Below are 17,429 nucleotides of genomic sequence, written 5' to 3' on the forward strand. Positions count from 1 at the left end.
TATTTTATTTATCTATTTTAATTTAGTTTTATTTCGGTTTCTCACTCAAATAAGTGAAGCATCCAAGGTAAACTCTAAACCTAACTCTTGCTTTCAATTTTCTGCATTGCAGAGTATGCGAAAATTTAGTTGGGGGGTGATATACCATGTTTCACATGTTTATAAACTTAGATTTTACCTTGTTTTACCTTGTTTAATTTTTCTTCAAAAAAAAAAGATTTTCGATGACAAATTGACTTAGTTTTATTTGATTTTATTTCATTTTTGAATTTCATAGCTACTCTATGCATAATTCTTCTCTCTTGCCATTTAAGTTTGCTTATTTAGCGATTTTATCTAGACTCATACAATACATGCACTTCCCTAAGCTTTTAAGTAATCATTGAAAAATGTATACATGTTGGAAATAATGAAGCTATATCAATTATTTTGGTGAGACGAGAGAATTGAGAGATTACAGTGTAGTAGTTAATATTGATTTGTTGAGTTAATACTTAATTTTTTGTGGAAATTTTTGTATATATTATAAATTTGGAAAATGATAAATGTCAATTTAGGTCTTCCTTTGTGCCTTTCAATCCAACCTTTGAATTTAATCCATTAGAAAGCCCATTTGAGCCATAAAAAATGAATAAACTTTTTCTTGTATCACCCATATATCTTAACCTACTCCAAAATAGAGTTGAACTTAGTTTCTAGGATCATCACACCAAATACTTCCATGTATATGCTAAGGATTCACATTATGCTGGGGTTAAAATAATTTTTGGGGATATGTTATATAAATTTCTTTTTTTTTCTTCTTCTTCTTCTTCTTCAAAAAAAAAAAAAAAAATTTGAGTGAATAAGTTCGATTTTGTAGCCTCTCTAACTCAAGCAATTAAGTCCGTAGAGGTGTTTTAACACCTAGTGCCCTAAGATCAACTGGTCTGGAGTCATTGGCCCAAAGCTTGTTACATGGGTTAAAGAGAAAGCTTAAAAGAATCGAACATTGTGTAAAAAAAAAAAAAAAAAAAAAAAAATTAGAAGAAAAGAAGATGGTTGTTGATAAAAAAAAAAAAATTGGGTATTTATTTTTACAAAGGAAACAAAACTGTGAAAAGATCTTTAGCATATTATGGAAACTTTGAAAAATTATCCACTCTTTTTCCTTTTGTTCTTGAAACCCTTACCTTAGCCACATTACAACCATAATTATTGACATTTTGATTTCATGTTGTAATATTTTACATTTTATTTCCATTTCATTTGTGCTTATCATATAATCAATATATAAATTTACTACTTGTACCTAAAATGTAGCCTTACCATATTTGAGCGTTCACATTTTCCAACTCCATTGAGAGAACATCCAAACACATCACTAAATACTAAATGATTCACCTTGTGAGGTATGGAGTTGCAGCTATAGCTTGTGATGTTCTTGTGTATGCATGATCAATATGAAAAATAAAGCTTAGTGCACACACACACTTGAGTCTTTATAAAGGTTTGTAAATAAAATAACTTTTATGGCATTTGTAGAATTTGATTGTTTTTGTACTTGTTATTCATTCATGAAATATAATCAAAAATTTTGTTAAGTCAAGAGTCGTCACCTTGTTTTCGCTTTAGTTTTGCTAAGAACTAGCAAAAAGCTAGTTGGGGGGTGTGATGAATACTAAAAAGTGTACATTTAATAAAAGAAAAATTCATCATTTTTACACTTATAGTTTCATTAACCCTTTTTATTAGCGTATTTGTAAATTAATAATTTAATTATTGTGTTATCTATTTTTTATTGTGATTTTGACATCTTGTGTAGGTAAAATAATGTTTTGGGTGCATAACTGGAAAAATGGACGTGGTATCTGGACTTTGGAAACCGGAAACTTAAAAGAACATTTTGATAAATACAATTCCAGAATTTTTTAGCTTTGTACTGTATGCGGTAATTTGGCCATAACTTTTTACTCCGATATCGGATTGAGGTGATTCAAGTTGGAGAGTAAACAAGATTCAATTATTTACAACACTGCAGAGCAAGAACCAGTTTGGCCATCTAGAAGCACGAAATCATGGTGGAAAGTCATGAAATAGTGTTGAAAATGACTATTGGTGACTTTTCTTAAATAATTAATTATCTAGACAAAGAAACATGATTAGGTGACTAATTTGGATTTGTCTACATAAGATTATATGTATTAGGTGTAATTATTAAAGAAAATTTCGTTGGTTTGTATTTATAATTAATGGGGTGGTTAGGATAAATTATGTGAATTTGAATTTGAATTTCATTTCACAATACCAAATGTACCCCTCTAGTCTCCTATAAATTGAGGTGATTAGCACTTCATTTGAAACACAATTCTCTTAATAAAATTCTCTTCTTCTTCATCTATTCTCTCTATAAAAAAATCATGTGTTTGCCTATTCAAAATATGAGTGGCTAATAGCTTTCTGTCGGGGTGAAGGGTGAAGTTCAAGGTATGAAAATATAGATGGAAGCTACAAGTATGCTCTACACTTGCCTCTTTCGAGGATCTTGTGTATCAGAAAGTAGTGGATATCTAATATAGGTAATTTTTACTTACTTTATTTATATGAATTATGATTATTTCCCAAATATAAATAATAATCTTTCAGTTTATTCAGGACCCTTGACTAGCTTTGACAGTTTTGGCGAATTGGCACAGTTAATACTTGAATCCATGAACTTGAGAGAATGTATGGACTTATTATTGACAACCTATTCACCGCCTACATGGACGGTTTTAAAAGATTTGGCATAATGAGTACCTAACCATGGACTAATTATCGACAATTCTACCACCGCCTATATGGACCGGTTTAAATATAATTGGCATAATAAGTACCAGACAATTAAGAACTAAATTGATTGGGAAATAATTATGATTTGTATTTATAAAGAGTGAAAATTACTTTATATTTTCATATTGAGAACTGATCCCCTAACCCCCGATATTTTAATTTATTGTTGTACTTTCTCTTTTACTTTCACGTTATTTTATTGAATTAATTTCGCATCACCTTATTTCTTCCATTGTATTTTTAATTTAGTCTTTTATTTTATTTTTGTATTTTTATTTTTATTCTGCTAAATTTATTCCCTGTGGATCGACCCCGGACTTACCGGGTTATTTTATTACTTCGACACTCTTATACTTGGGAGTAAAAGAACCACTTTATGAGTGTGTCAGTTATCATTGGAGAATGATTTATGTCTGATTAAATCATCATGATTCATTTCATGTCCAACTTGAGTGGAACCCAAACGGTCTTACATAATAAAAAGTACAAAGTCAATGGTTAAGGTGCACAGTGTAACAATAACAACATGTTTGATTATTGTGAAACATTATATATAAATGTTTTTCAATATGTTTGATTATTGAATGGATCATTTATGAAGTTAATAAGTGGCTTAGGGATGATTGGATGTGGTAAGGACAATTTGGAAATTGAAAATTCGTAAGTTTTACTGCAGTTTTATTTACTGAACACTGTTCGGTAATTTACCCATAACTTTTGATTCTGATATCCAAATTAGATGATTTAAATATGGGTTGGAAAGCTAACTCAATAATACACAAGTTTGTAGTTTTGCTTAAAGTCTAAATCGATCTCTTTCATATCCGAAATATGTGTTCAATAAGTTAAAACTTGTTTTGGAAGCTTTGAAAAATGATTAAACTTTATTAAAGTTTTTCAACAACTTCCATTATTTCTCAACCACTCCTAATATATTGTCCTTGACTTTTAAACATATAATATCTATATGATATCATCATGTTGGCATCCAATAATGGTGATTAATTAACCATTAATCTTACCATGGTTAGTTAATCAAGTTACATGGTTTACTTGCACTATAAAAGGAGACCTTTGGTTTTCCTTGCAAAAATGTTCAAAGAGTTCAAGTTTTATGAACTTAGCAAGTTTGTAACTTCATTCCTAGTGTAAGCCACGAAAGTTAGAAGCCTTAAGTTCATTTAGACAAGAGGTTTCATTAGTTAAAGTTTAGGTACTTGTCTTGGCTAGCACCGAGGGCAAGCTACCAAGTGCACTCAAGGTATCGACCTTGTCATTGACGTTTGGCTTTGGTGTATGCACCCTTGGAGGCCAAACATTTGGGTGGCTATTCTCAGAATATTTCAGACCTCAACCAGGACGTGAAAAGCTTGTAGATTGGAGGGTGGACTGGTGGAGTCGTCGAAACACGTAAGTTATCTTATACTTGCTTTAATTAGAGTTCATATGAGAATAACATGTTTAGTTAAATGTATTTGAGCATGTTTCTGAGTTTTATGCTATGAATACATTAGAAACATGTTTAGGCCTGTAGAACAATCAAAACAAATGGATCTTGGGATAATGGTAAGCGGCTAAAATTTTAAAACACCCGCTGCGCACTCTAGGCCGTTTACCAACAGTGGTACCCAGCGCGCCAATTTTGTTTTAGTTCGTTCTCAATCATTTGAACTCGGTTTTGGATGTGCAAAAGCTAGTTTGAAAGCAAACATCCTAATTTCAGTTTAGGCACAAATTTCGTATGATTTGGTTAAGATTTGAATTCTGAAATTGCATTTGAAATTCATGTTTCTAAACTGTTTTTTGAAAAACGTGAATGGTGTAATTTTTTCAAAAATTTAGAAATCAAGAGAAAGTCTTGATTAAAGAAAATGCAATATCAAATTTAAATATTAATCAGAGATATTAGATGCCTAAAATTTATTCCAACAATTAAATTCATATTTTATATGAATTTTGAAAAACTCATACATTCATGAAAATTCTATGTTTGATTAGAATTTGTATACTTGAAATTCTATGTTTGATTAGAAGATATTTCAAAGTATGTTTTGCTTGAAATTATATGTTTGATTAGAAGATATTTCAAAGCATGTTAACTTTAGGAAATAAGCATCTAGAGACTTTTTAGGAAATAGAAAGTGTATTGCTTATCCTTTAGTTAAGTTACTATTCCGTGATGAACTAGAGATTTATTACCTATTAGTGTAAATAAATCTAAACCACTTGTTTTATAATTAAAATAAATTATAATAGACACAAGTGGGGTGGGAACAAGGGTTAATAATACTTTCCAAACTAAAGTTAATTAACCATGGATAAGGAGTTAGATAGTGATTTGATATCTTCCTTCACTCACTACCTTTCTATAACCGAAAGGAAAAGCTGTGAAGATATCTAGATAATCACTTACTCCGAGCTTATCCAAAAAGCTTGACTAATATGGAAATAGTCATTGATTATTCCTGTCACCAAGGTGATAAGAGCCTAAGAGGCTCGGGTATTTAAGAGAGTTCGCTCCACCCTCCCTCTGGGGAATTATCAAAAGACAATCCGTTTGATAGTCATTTGTTTAAACTTATTAAATCCTCAATAATAATTTAAGTCTAAATATTTTGCCTCCCATTGTCAAGTATAGACCCAATGGGCTTAAACAGTATTGGCGGACTCGCCCTAGCAAGACTGACCAATACCAATTTGTCCCAAAATCGTACATTGACAATGGTCTGACTTTTCTGAGTCATAAGGCGCAGCGACCCCTAGGCGTGGTCTTATGACTTAGTGGCAAAGATTGGGTGTCCGGTTGGACTAGCGTTAGCTATGGCATGTCTGATTGCCCCTGCCCAATGATCAAGGACATTGTGATTAGTTTACAATTGGTGGGAACCTACCTGATTATCATATTTTAGAACGACCGGCCCCTAGTCGGAGTTATGAAGTAGTGATAATGGGATCCTTGCCCCACGATAAATCCATTATCTTGAGGTTAATGCGATTTGCTTAATATTTTAAACAATTGAGTGGGAGTAATTTCATAATTTTAAAGACCATAAATTATGAAACATTAATAGAAATAAATTCCTAACGATAACATTTTCTCTATAGTATGTGGGATAAAAACTACTACACAAATATTCAAATGTCGAGCAAGATATCAATTCGTTCTATCCTTGATGAGCATAAGCTCAAAGGAGACAATTTCAATGATTGGTATATAAATCTTAAGATTGTCTTGCGACAAGAAAAGATTTACTATATCCTCGAAAGAGTAATTCCCCCCTGAACCTAAAAAGATGAGGACCAAGAAATATATAATACTTGGAGGAAGCATGTCGACGATGATGAGCAAGCAGTTTGCATAATGCTTGGCTCTATGTCTGACGAGCTTCAGAAAGCTCACGAAGATAAAGATGCTCAAAGCATCATCTTTCATTTGAGGGAGCTATACGCTTACCTCTAATAATACTGTGAGATTCCAAGTATCATGTGCCCTACACCAAACTAGGTATAAGGGCGGATCTGTTAGCGAACACGTGCTTAAAATGATTGGCTACATTGAAAAATTAGCCAGTCTCGGGTTCGTTATGGATCACGAGTTGGGTCAAGATCTCATTCTCCAATCCTTACCAAAAAAGCTTCTCTAACTTTATCATACAGTTTCATCTGTCTGATAAACAAGCAACTTTACCAGAATTACACAATCTGGTGAAACAAGCAGAGAAGGATTTGAAATCGGAGCTTAACACCTCCGTCATGCTAACGGGTACGGACCGAAAGCCACGAGGCCCAAAGAAAAATAAGGGCAAGGCTAAGGTTCCAGACCACCCAAGGCTCACTGGTAAGGTGGAAAAGAAGAAGGTGAAAGGAAATGTTTTTTTCTGTGGAAAGAAGGGCATTGGAAGAAAGATTGTAGATCTATAAAAGCTAAGGAAGCTAGGGATGCCCAAGCTTCAGGGCTTGCGGGACAGTAGAGGACTCCGTAATGGGGAAGTCGACTTGCGCATGGGAAATGGAGCAAAGCTTGCTGCATTATGCGTAGGGACTTATTCTATATCAATGCCGAATGGTTTAGTTTTGGATTTAGAAGATTGTGTTTATGTACCGTCTCTTGTTAAAAACATCATTTCAATTTCTACTTTATGCAAGAAAGGCTTCTCATGCCTTATTAATTGAAATGAATGTTTGATTTCATTTAATGAAATAAAGTATGGAGTTGGTATTTTAAATAACGGTATCTATTTCCTGCAAACTAATAGTGAATGTTCAACTTCCAACATATACAACATCAACTCAAAATAATCTTAATGAATCACTTCTTTGGCACAGTTGCTTAGGTCATATCAATGAAACAAGGTTAAATAAGTTGTATAAGGATGGGTATTTCAAACCCTTCATATATGAACCTTATGGAACATGTGAATCTTGTTTACTTGGTAAAATGACTAAGTTACCCTTTAAGGGTAAAGGACAGCGTGCAGCGGAGACATTAGAACTCATACACACTGATGTGTGCGGACCTATGTCAGTTACCGCTAGAGGTGGATTCTCCTACTTCATCACCTTTATCGATGATTACTCACGATATGGGTATGTGTATCTTATGCGGTACAAATCAGAAGCCTTTGAGAAATTCAAAGAATTAAAAGCTGAAGTAGAGAAACAGCTAAGCAAAAAGTATTAAATCACTAAGGTCTGACCGAAGTGGTGAATACTTAAGCGATAAGTTTCAAGATTACTTGAGAGAGAATGACATTTATACCTCAATGGACTCATCCAGGAACTCGCAACATAACGGTGTTTCCGAAAGGAGAAAATCATACTTTGCTAGACATGGTCCGATCTATGATGCCAGGAACTGATCTACCTCTTTCATTTTGGGGCCTTGCATTAGAAACTGCAACTCTACTACTAAATCAAGTTCCCTCCAAGTCTGTTAGTCAAACACCATATGAGCTATGGTCTGGGAAACGTCCTAGTCTTAGTTATCTAAGAGTTTGGGGTTGTGATGCATATGTCAAGCTCACAACAACTAGCAAATTGGAAGATAGGGCGGTTAAATGTAAGTTTGTTGGATATGCCTTGAACTCAAAAGCATATGTGGTCTACGTCCCAAGTGAACAAAGAACTTTTGTCTCACGGAACGCTAAATTTCTGAAGAGAGAATTTCTTCTCAAGAAATTCAGTGGGAGTAGACTTAACCTCAATGGAGGTATAAGAACAAACTGACATAGACCCAAATGCCCAGGCCTCTTAAGAGGGCAGCAAACGGAACAACCACAAGGTCGCGAACTCAGGAGATCTAGTAGGGAAAGATGTGAACCTCAAAGATATGGTTTCCATATTGATAAGGAACATGATCAGATCATTGAAAATGACGATCCCACTAGTTTTGATGAAGCAATGCATGACATTGACTCAGTCAAATGGCTTGAAGCCATGAAATCCGAAATAGACTCGATGTATCAGAATCAAGTCTGGGACTTGGTCGATGCACCTGAAGGGGTAAAACCCATAGGCTGCAAATGGATTTACAAACGTAAATCTGATGCCGAAGGCAACGTCCAAACCTATAAGGCTAGGGTTGGTGGCGAAAGGTTATAGACAAATCCAAGGAATTGACTATGAAGAAACCTTCTCGCCTGTTACAATGATGAAGTCCATTCGAATTTTACTGGCGTTAGCAGCACACTTTGATTATGAGATTTGGCAAATGGATGTCAAAACTGATTTCCTTAATAGGAACCTTTCAGAGGAGGTCTATATGACTCAACCTCAAGGATTTACATCTAAGGAAGATCATAATAAAGTATGCAAGTTGAAACGGTCTATCTATGGACTCAAGCAAGCCTCTAGAAGTTGGAACTTACGATTTGATGAGATAATCAAGGAATTTGACTTTATCAAAAATGTAGATGAACCTTGTGTTTACAGAAAAATAGTGGGGAGTGCTGTTGTATTTCTAGTACTGTATGTCGATGACATACTAATAATTGGGAATGATATTCCCATGATGCAAGCCACCAAGCAATGGTTATCTCAAAATTTCTCCATGAAAGATCTGGGAGAAGCAGCCTATATCCTCGGAATTAAGATCTATCGTGATAGGATCTAGAAGGTTGTTAGGACTGTCCCAATCTTCGTACATAGACAAAGTCTTGAAGAGATTCAAGATGGAAGATTCCAAAAAGGGAAACCTCCCTACTTGTCATGGAATCAAATTATCTAAGGAACAATGTCCGCGTACTCCTTCAGATAGAGAGCGTATGAGTAAGATCCCCTATGCTTCAGCTATAGGATCAATCATGTACGCCATGTTATGTACGAGGGCCTGATGTCTCTATGCTCTCAGCATAACGAGCAGGTATCAGGCAAATCCAAGTGATCAGAACTGGAAAGCTGTCAAAACAATCCTTAAATATCTGAGAAGAACTAAGGATGTGTTCTTGACATATGGAGATTGTTCAGAAAATCATTGGTTACTGTGATACGAGCTTTCAGACTGATAAGCGATTTCATCTCATCAAGGTATTGTTGAGAGAAAAGAAATAATTATAGAGAAAATACCCACAGAAGATAATCTTGCAGATTCTTTAACGAAAACACTAACCCAACAAAAGCATGATAGGCACACCCGAGAATATGGTGTCCAGTTTCATAGCAGTTGGCTATAATGCAAGTGGAGATTGTTAGGAATGTGCCCTACACCCAACATGTAGATGGGTTATATGTACATGTATTTGTAATAAAAATATGGCTGTAATATTTTATTAATCAATAAATGGCATTCTTTATCATTCGTGTCTTGTATAAATCTGTTTTGATGATTTACACTTATGATAAAGCCCTTGGAGTAATAACAGATGGCTTCCACGCCTTATGAGAATCTTTACTCCTAAATGTTCCTAGTCATAGTTTTGTGAATAATCAGGGCGTTCACAAAGCGGATAGACTAGCATGCTGATATGATCCGCCCTTAAGTGGGGTAGCTGATCTCATAGGCTACTAGCGGAGTTCCGACCGCTTGGTATATCACATGGGTGCATGATTGGTTCATGTCCATCGAACTGACCACCGAGAGTTTTCACATGGAGTGTTTATCCCCATGTGTCTGTGAAAACTCTCATGTATCGATTGTATGAATAGTCCTCAGACTTGAGGTCTTTATAATCTTATGTATGGATCATATGGCTTTGACATTCTCCTTCCCCGATTCATAGAGTCGGCAACAGGGTGTGATTGGGTCATGTGTTGAAATATATGAAGGTTATGAAGATACAACAAAGGATCGCCACTCTCTCGGATAACTTTAGTTATGAGAGTCGTATCCCATTGCGCGAATTGATATGTTTGATCAGTGCTGGAGACTGTGGCCACAGCAGAAGAATCTTATAAGATTCTTGGTTAGCACAAATCAAGTTATTATTAATGTTATACCTTTGACCATGAACGGGTAGACACTTTCCATGCCCTAGGTCAAATGGTGGGGATACAGCGAGGCGAGGGGACCGTATCATATGGAAATTGAATACGGAATGGGTACTTATCTTTCCTTCTCATTTGGGGGCCTTGGCATGTTGCTAGACGTTAACCTTGGTCATTGAAATAGAACGACCACATGATAGTTATCATTGGAGAATGATTTATGTCTGATTAAATCATCATGATTCATTTCATGTCCAACTTGAGTGGAACCCAAACGGTCTTACACAATACAAAGTACAAAGTCAATGGTTAAGGTGCACAGTGTAACAATAACAACATGTTTGATTATTGTGAAAAATTATATATAAATGTTTTTCAATATGTTTGATTATTGAATGGATCATTTATAAATTTAATAAGTGGCTTAGGGATGATTGGATGTGGTAAGGACAATTTGGAAATTGAAAATTCGTAAGTTTTACTGCAATTTTATTTACTGAATACTGTTCGGTAATTTACCCATAACTTTTGATTCTGATGTCAAAATTAGATGATTTAAATATGGTTGGAAAGCTAACTTAATAATACACAACTTTGTAGTTTTGCTCAAAGTCTAAATCGATCTCCTTCATATCCTAAATTTGTGTTCAATAAGTTAAAACTTGTTTTGGAAGCTTTGAAAAATGATTAAACTTTATTAAAGTTTTTCAACAACTTCCATTATTTCTCAACCACTCCTAATATATTGTCCTTGACTTTTAAACATATAATATCTATATGATATCATCATGTTGGCATCCAATAATGGTGATTAATTAACCATTAATCTTACCATGGTTAGTTAATCAAGTTACATGGTTTACTTGCACTATAAAAGGAGACCTTTGGTTTTCCTTGCAAAAATGTTAAAAGAGTTCAAGTTTTATGAACTTTGCAAGTTTGTAACTTCATTCCTAGTGTAAGCCACGAAAGTAAGAAGCCTTAAGTTCATTTACACAAGAGGTTTCATTAGTTAAAGTTTTGGTACTTGTCTTGGCTAGCACCGAGGGCAAGTTACCGAGTGCACTCAAGGTATCGACATTGTCATTGACGTTTGGCTTTGGTGTATGCACCCTTGGAGGCCAAATATTTGGGTGGCTATTCTCAGAATATTTCAGACCTCAACCAGTTCGTGAAAAGCTTGTAGATTGGAGGGTGGACTGGTGGAGTCGTCGAAACACGTAAGTTATCTTATACTTGCTTTAATTAGAGTTCATATGAGAATAACATGTTTAGTTAAATGTATTTGAGCATGTTTCTGAGTTTTATGCCATGAATACATTAGAAACATGTTTAGGCCTGTAGAACAATCAAAACAAATGGATCTTGGGATAATGGTAAGCGGCTAAAATTTTAAAACACCCGCTGCGCACTCTAGGCCATTTACCAACATCTTCAACCTAAAAGGTGTTACCTTATAATAGTAAAGGCCTTGGTCTGTAACGAATGTTGTCCTCTCTTCAACTCTAGGTTGCATTATAATCTGATTTTACCCCGAGAACGCATCTATGAAATTGAGAAGTCTATGACAAGCCGTCGAATCTATAAGTTGATCAATCTTAGGGAGCGGGAAACTGTCTTTTGGGCAAGCTTTGTTCAAGTCCGTGAAATCTACACACATTCTTCATTTTCCGTTGGTCTTTTTTACTAGAAGCACATTTGTCGCCCACTCTGTGTATGCCACTTCCCTGTTGAAACCGACCTTTAATATCTTATCTGTCTTTGCATGCATTGCCTCATATCTTTCTTGGTTGAAGACCCTCCACTTCTGCTTTATCGATTTATGACTTGGATCCACAGACAACTAGTGGCATATAACCCAGTGATCAATCTCAGGAATATCCTAATGACTCTAGGAGAAAACATCAGTATTCTCCTTTAAGAACCTGATAAGATCTGATCTCATCCTTTGCTCCAAGTCCACCCCGACCTAGGCGATCTTCTCAGAACCAAATAGCTGTACTATTTCCAGCTCCTCATTAGTAACCTCGGGCCGGGTGTCAGGAGCTTCCACATATACTTGATAGTCGTCTAGCTCTTTTCTCTTCAGCCTCAGGGCTTTCATAACCATATTGTTCTCATTGTCTCCAAACATTTTCTTTTAACGAGACTAATTTTTGCACAAGATCTCCACAGACGACGCTAACTATTGATAACTGATTTTTGTTCAAGGGCAAATGTGTAAATTTTACTCATGAACAACAACCTTTAGTGCATTGAATTTATTTTTTATGTGGGAAAATGCACAAAATACCCAAATAGAAACATAATAATGAACAGGATTTTATGTGGTTCGACAGAGAGTGGCTCTGACCTATGTCCATGGGGGAAAGTAACTGACTTTTATAAGCCTTGGGGTTAATATCGACTCGAGCTATAACTCACATATGTTTACAGCCTAAATCTATCTCTCCCTCTCTTCGGGTGATGATAAATTCGATCTATATCCCAGAGAGTAGTCGGGTTACACGAATTTTCTTTTCTCTCTACAAGCTTCTCTCTCTACAATTTTGCTCTCAATTTATAAATTGTAAGAAGTAGTAAAAAAATTTCTCCCATTTTACATTGGCTTCAACCCCTTTATATAGGCTCTCAAATCCCTATTACAAAACGACTATGACGTCATCCCACGTCACTTAGTCATCATTTCCACCATCTCTTTGTTTTTAGTTGTGGACAAATATTAGATATTTCATCCACTTGGCCACATGCCTTATTACCTTATTACTTAACTTATAAGTCTTCTTATTGGTCTGCTGACCTGCGCTATCGTCATGCTTCTAGATACACTCTAAGCAAAAAGGGCTTACGTCATGCTCACTACCTTCTCGGGTCATGAATACCTTATCACTTGTTTTCCTCCTCGGGTCGGGGTGATAATTCCTCTTGATTCCTCTGAAAGTTGGCTCGAAACCTCCTCAGGCCACATCGACTGAACACCTCCTCGGGTTATAAACCCCTGGTGGGCTTATACTCTCTCTTTAGGTACTGGGATCACTTTTACTCCTCGCGGCAGGTGTGGGAAAAAATCACCATCAACAAAAATCAAGTGCAATTATCAAATTCCATAATGCTTCTTCCACTCCTCTTCTTCACACACTTGTTCACAACTCCACTTTGTTTCTCTTTTAACCAAGATGGCCTTGTTGTTCTTCCACTCAAAGTAACCATTATAAAAGACCTTGCTCGAGCACTTGATTAATGGTCCAAGTGAAACTCAACCCCATGTCATTGGTTTGAAATTCATTGCATTAGAAATAGAGTTACATCTCTGTATAAAGACAAGAAACTCATTAAAAATAAATACGACAATAACTACCTGAAATGGTAATAGCTAAGGTTATGTTTGACACCCCACTTAAATTCGCCAATATATTGGCTCACATTCTCATAAGTATGAACTCTACATCCATGACTCTGCCCATTTGTAACAATATATGCCACTTCCTGAACATTTCCCTTTATGATAATCCTCCTCATAGTGTTGGAGTATGGTACTCTGAGCACCATCCCGACGAGCATGAATAATGCAAATTCATATATGAGTACTTTTCTTATATCATCTAAATGTATATACGGTATTATTTTTATTCTTTTCATACATTGTAGATGTAAATTAGTTTACATCATACTAAGTGTTAATATTCTATATAATAGAATTTTCCTATATATTAGGACCTTGTACGTATAAGAACAAAGTCTCGAGAATGATTATTATAGTGATATAGTTACAATGAGCTACAATGAGCTACAACAAGGTACTAAGAAATTTTAATATTTAGTATATTATCAAAAGTGTTTCCGGTCATCAGTTTACCGATATAGGTCAATTGGCAAACGATTGGACTGGCATGTGATCTATATACAGTTAACCTTGTAGTTAATATTAGTTGGCAATGAACTTGGTTAAAGTTCATATAGATCACATGGATATTCAGTAGAGATTGGGTACTGGACAGACTCACAGGAAGATACCTAATAGATGAATCGGCCCCCAACCTGAGTGGCGGGAGGCCTATTTAAAGTCCCAAGTGCAAGACTGTAAATGTCAATTATAATACATGGACTCGAGAGTTTAAGGTTATTTTTTCCAAGGGAACTAGTTTGTCTAAGATGTTTGTGCTAAATTCTTTAGTGACTTATTATATTTACAAAGAAAAATGGAGATCATTCATGATTTTGTTGGTTTTGTGATAAAAAATACAGAAAATTAAATTACTTAAAATTTAAATTACAGAAAATTAAAATGCTTAAATGAAAACAATAAAAAGAAAGAGGTGTGAGGTGATGAATTTACCAACAATTACTATAAGGGTCTCTATGTCACATGCGCAACTTTTTACTATTGTTTAAACCATACACAGCATACACATCATGCTTGATGAATCATGCACAAGCAAGCTTTGGAATAGATCTTGACATACTCAAAGGTATAGATTTATCAAGAGGCTTTAATTGTGGACATGTTCATAGGTTTGATGTTTAGATGTGACATAGGTTTCAATTAATGTTTTATCTTTCATGTTCATGTTTATAATCAAAATATACGATTTAAGTACAAAATTTAAATATGAAAATATTACAAATAATAAAACAATCGATTTATCTTGAAGCTCAAAAGTTGCGCTAGATTACCTTATAGCATCATGTTGGTTCCTTCACATCCCAACACCAAAAGATTTAGCCTCCCTTTATCATATTGAACAACAAAGAGTAGGCTTTCATCCTAAGAGTTGGAAGCATGAAGTTTACAACAATAACTTAAAGTAACTAGATGAATCTTGAAAGAGAAATTCTGAACTTGCTTGAAAGAGAACTTGAACTTGAATTTAAACTAAAATTATTATAGAAAAATTAAACTACTAACTAAGAAAACTTTAAACTAAAGAAAAAAAGAGAGATTCTCTAAACTACAGATTTTTTTTGTAGAGAATGGTGTGCTTTGAGAGCTAGAGAAGCTCCCTTTTAATAGGTGAAAATGTGGGCTTAAATTACATAATTATTCTAATTAATAATGCATGTAAAATGCTAAAATCCAAGATAATTCAATGCTTGCAACCAATTGTGAATTATTTATTTTGATTTTTTTCTAATCAACTTTGTCTTCATCTCTTGATTTTCTACAATTGGCAGGTCTATGTTTGATCCAAAAAATTAATTAAAGGCCCATTGATTGTTGATTATGTCTAGATTAGGTACTAATTGATTCTTTGACTAGTTAATATTGAAATTATGGAAAAATCGTGACTTTAGAGACATTTTTTTACTATGAAGATGTCATAATTTGATCTTGCTCTGAACTACAAAGTTGTTCGTCTTTGAGTTCTTTACATCTTTGTTTTTTGAAACACCCCAATCTGATATCTGTAAAAAAGTTATAGCCAAAATACGAACAGTGTGCAAATCTAAAACTGCAGAAATTTAATTCGGCCAAGTGTGTATTTTTACACCTAAAAACAACATAAACATAATTAGTTAATAATATATGCATAAGTTTATGTTTTCACCTTTAACACTAATTATACACATAATATGATAGTAAATTGGGTCTATAATTATCTGAATAATTACTATATATGATCATTATCAATAGACAGATCATCCGACCGTTAATAGATAGTTTTCTTGAGTTAAGTAGTATATGTGGTCCTTTGACTGAGGCAGCACAGTACTCGTGAATGATCCACCATGCGTGTATTATAGGCATGTCACATATATTTCATGGTGTGACCCGCTGACTGTCGTCACATATGGTCCGATGTTTATAGAGGCCAGAGTTTGTCTGCAGGATCCGTCTGCCCAGATGATTGGGCTTTATATATATTGTCTTGGTTGGTATCAATAGCCATATACATTGCTTTAATTAGATGATCTTTATATGTAGCTAAATAATGATAGTTGATAAGCATGATTTGTTTGAAAATATTTTTACTTACAATTGTTGTGATTGTGAATCACTTCCCTTGAACACTTAAATTATTTATTTTTTATTGATGTCAAAAGGGAGGGAAATATGCATATATATGATATGAGGAGCTTTGAGAAATCATGTTTTTGTATTGTTTAATTTTTATTGATTTCTTCATATAGACCCTTGTCATACACATATGGGTTTTATATTACATCACATGGTTTAAAATGTCACCATTTTTTTTAATAAGTACATAAATTGAGAGAGAGTAATTTTTTTTTTGTAATGTTAGATGTGTCATTTGCATAAAGTTTTAAATGGTATATCTTTGTATGTAAATGATTTGTTTGGGATACCTCTAGGGAGATGTATTTTTAAAATATGCTCAAATGCATCTAATTGGTTGGAGTTTCTAATCTTGTCATATTTGAAAACTTTAATCATATGCTTAATTAGTTTAATAGATACAAGTTGAAAGGTACCAAAAGTATGGATTAACTTATGACTATATTTCAATTAGTATATTATTTAATTGATGCATATATTACCTCATTTAGGGGGAGTTGGTGCTTAAAGTTGATTAAGTTTTTTTTTTAATAGCCCTCAAATGGAGGATAATTTGAAGTATTTATGCTTTTAAAATTAGATTATCTTTTATAAACACTTTAATTTATTTGTATAAGTATGTTTTTCAAATTGATAAACTTTTAGATACTTTTATAAATTAGGAAGCATATTAGAAAGACTTGTTTAATGCTTAATAGATTTAATTAGTGAATTTTTTTATGTTGATAAAAGGGGAGAAAAATTTTGGCATGTATTTTGATCTTAGTTGATGTTTGCAAACTCTATGTCTAAATTGAATTATCTTTATGAGTTTGTTTTCCATGTCATTAGTGAGCATATACTAGAATTATGCATATTTATGTTTCACTAATGTGGTTACTTTTGAGTGTTTTAATTGATAAAATACATGAGTGTTTGTCATTATTAAAAAAAAGATTATTGACTCAAAGGGTCTAATGTCCTATATTGATTTTGATGATAACAAACTATGTATAAAAGTATTTAGGTAAAAGTACCCAACATAGAGGATCTCAGAATATCAAACATTAAAAGGACATCAAGATCAAGGAAATCAAGCATGGAGCTCATCAAACATCAAGATTAAGAAGACTAGAATTGGTTTATATTTCTTATTAATCTTGTAACAGGTTGAGTAGTAATATTATGCATGATAAGCATT

This window comes from Palaemon carinicauda, chromosome 14, assembly GCF_036898095.1.
Source record: "Palaemon carinicauda isolate YSFRI2023 chromosome 14, ASM3689809v2, whole genome shotgun sequence".
In the NCBI taxonomy this organism is placed as follows: domain Eukaryota; kingdom Metazoa; phylum Arthropoda; class Malacostraca; order Decapoda; family Palaemonidae; genus Palaemon; species Palaemon carinicauda.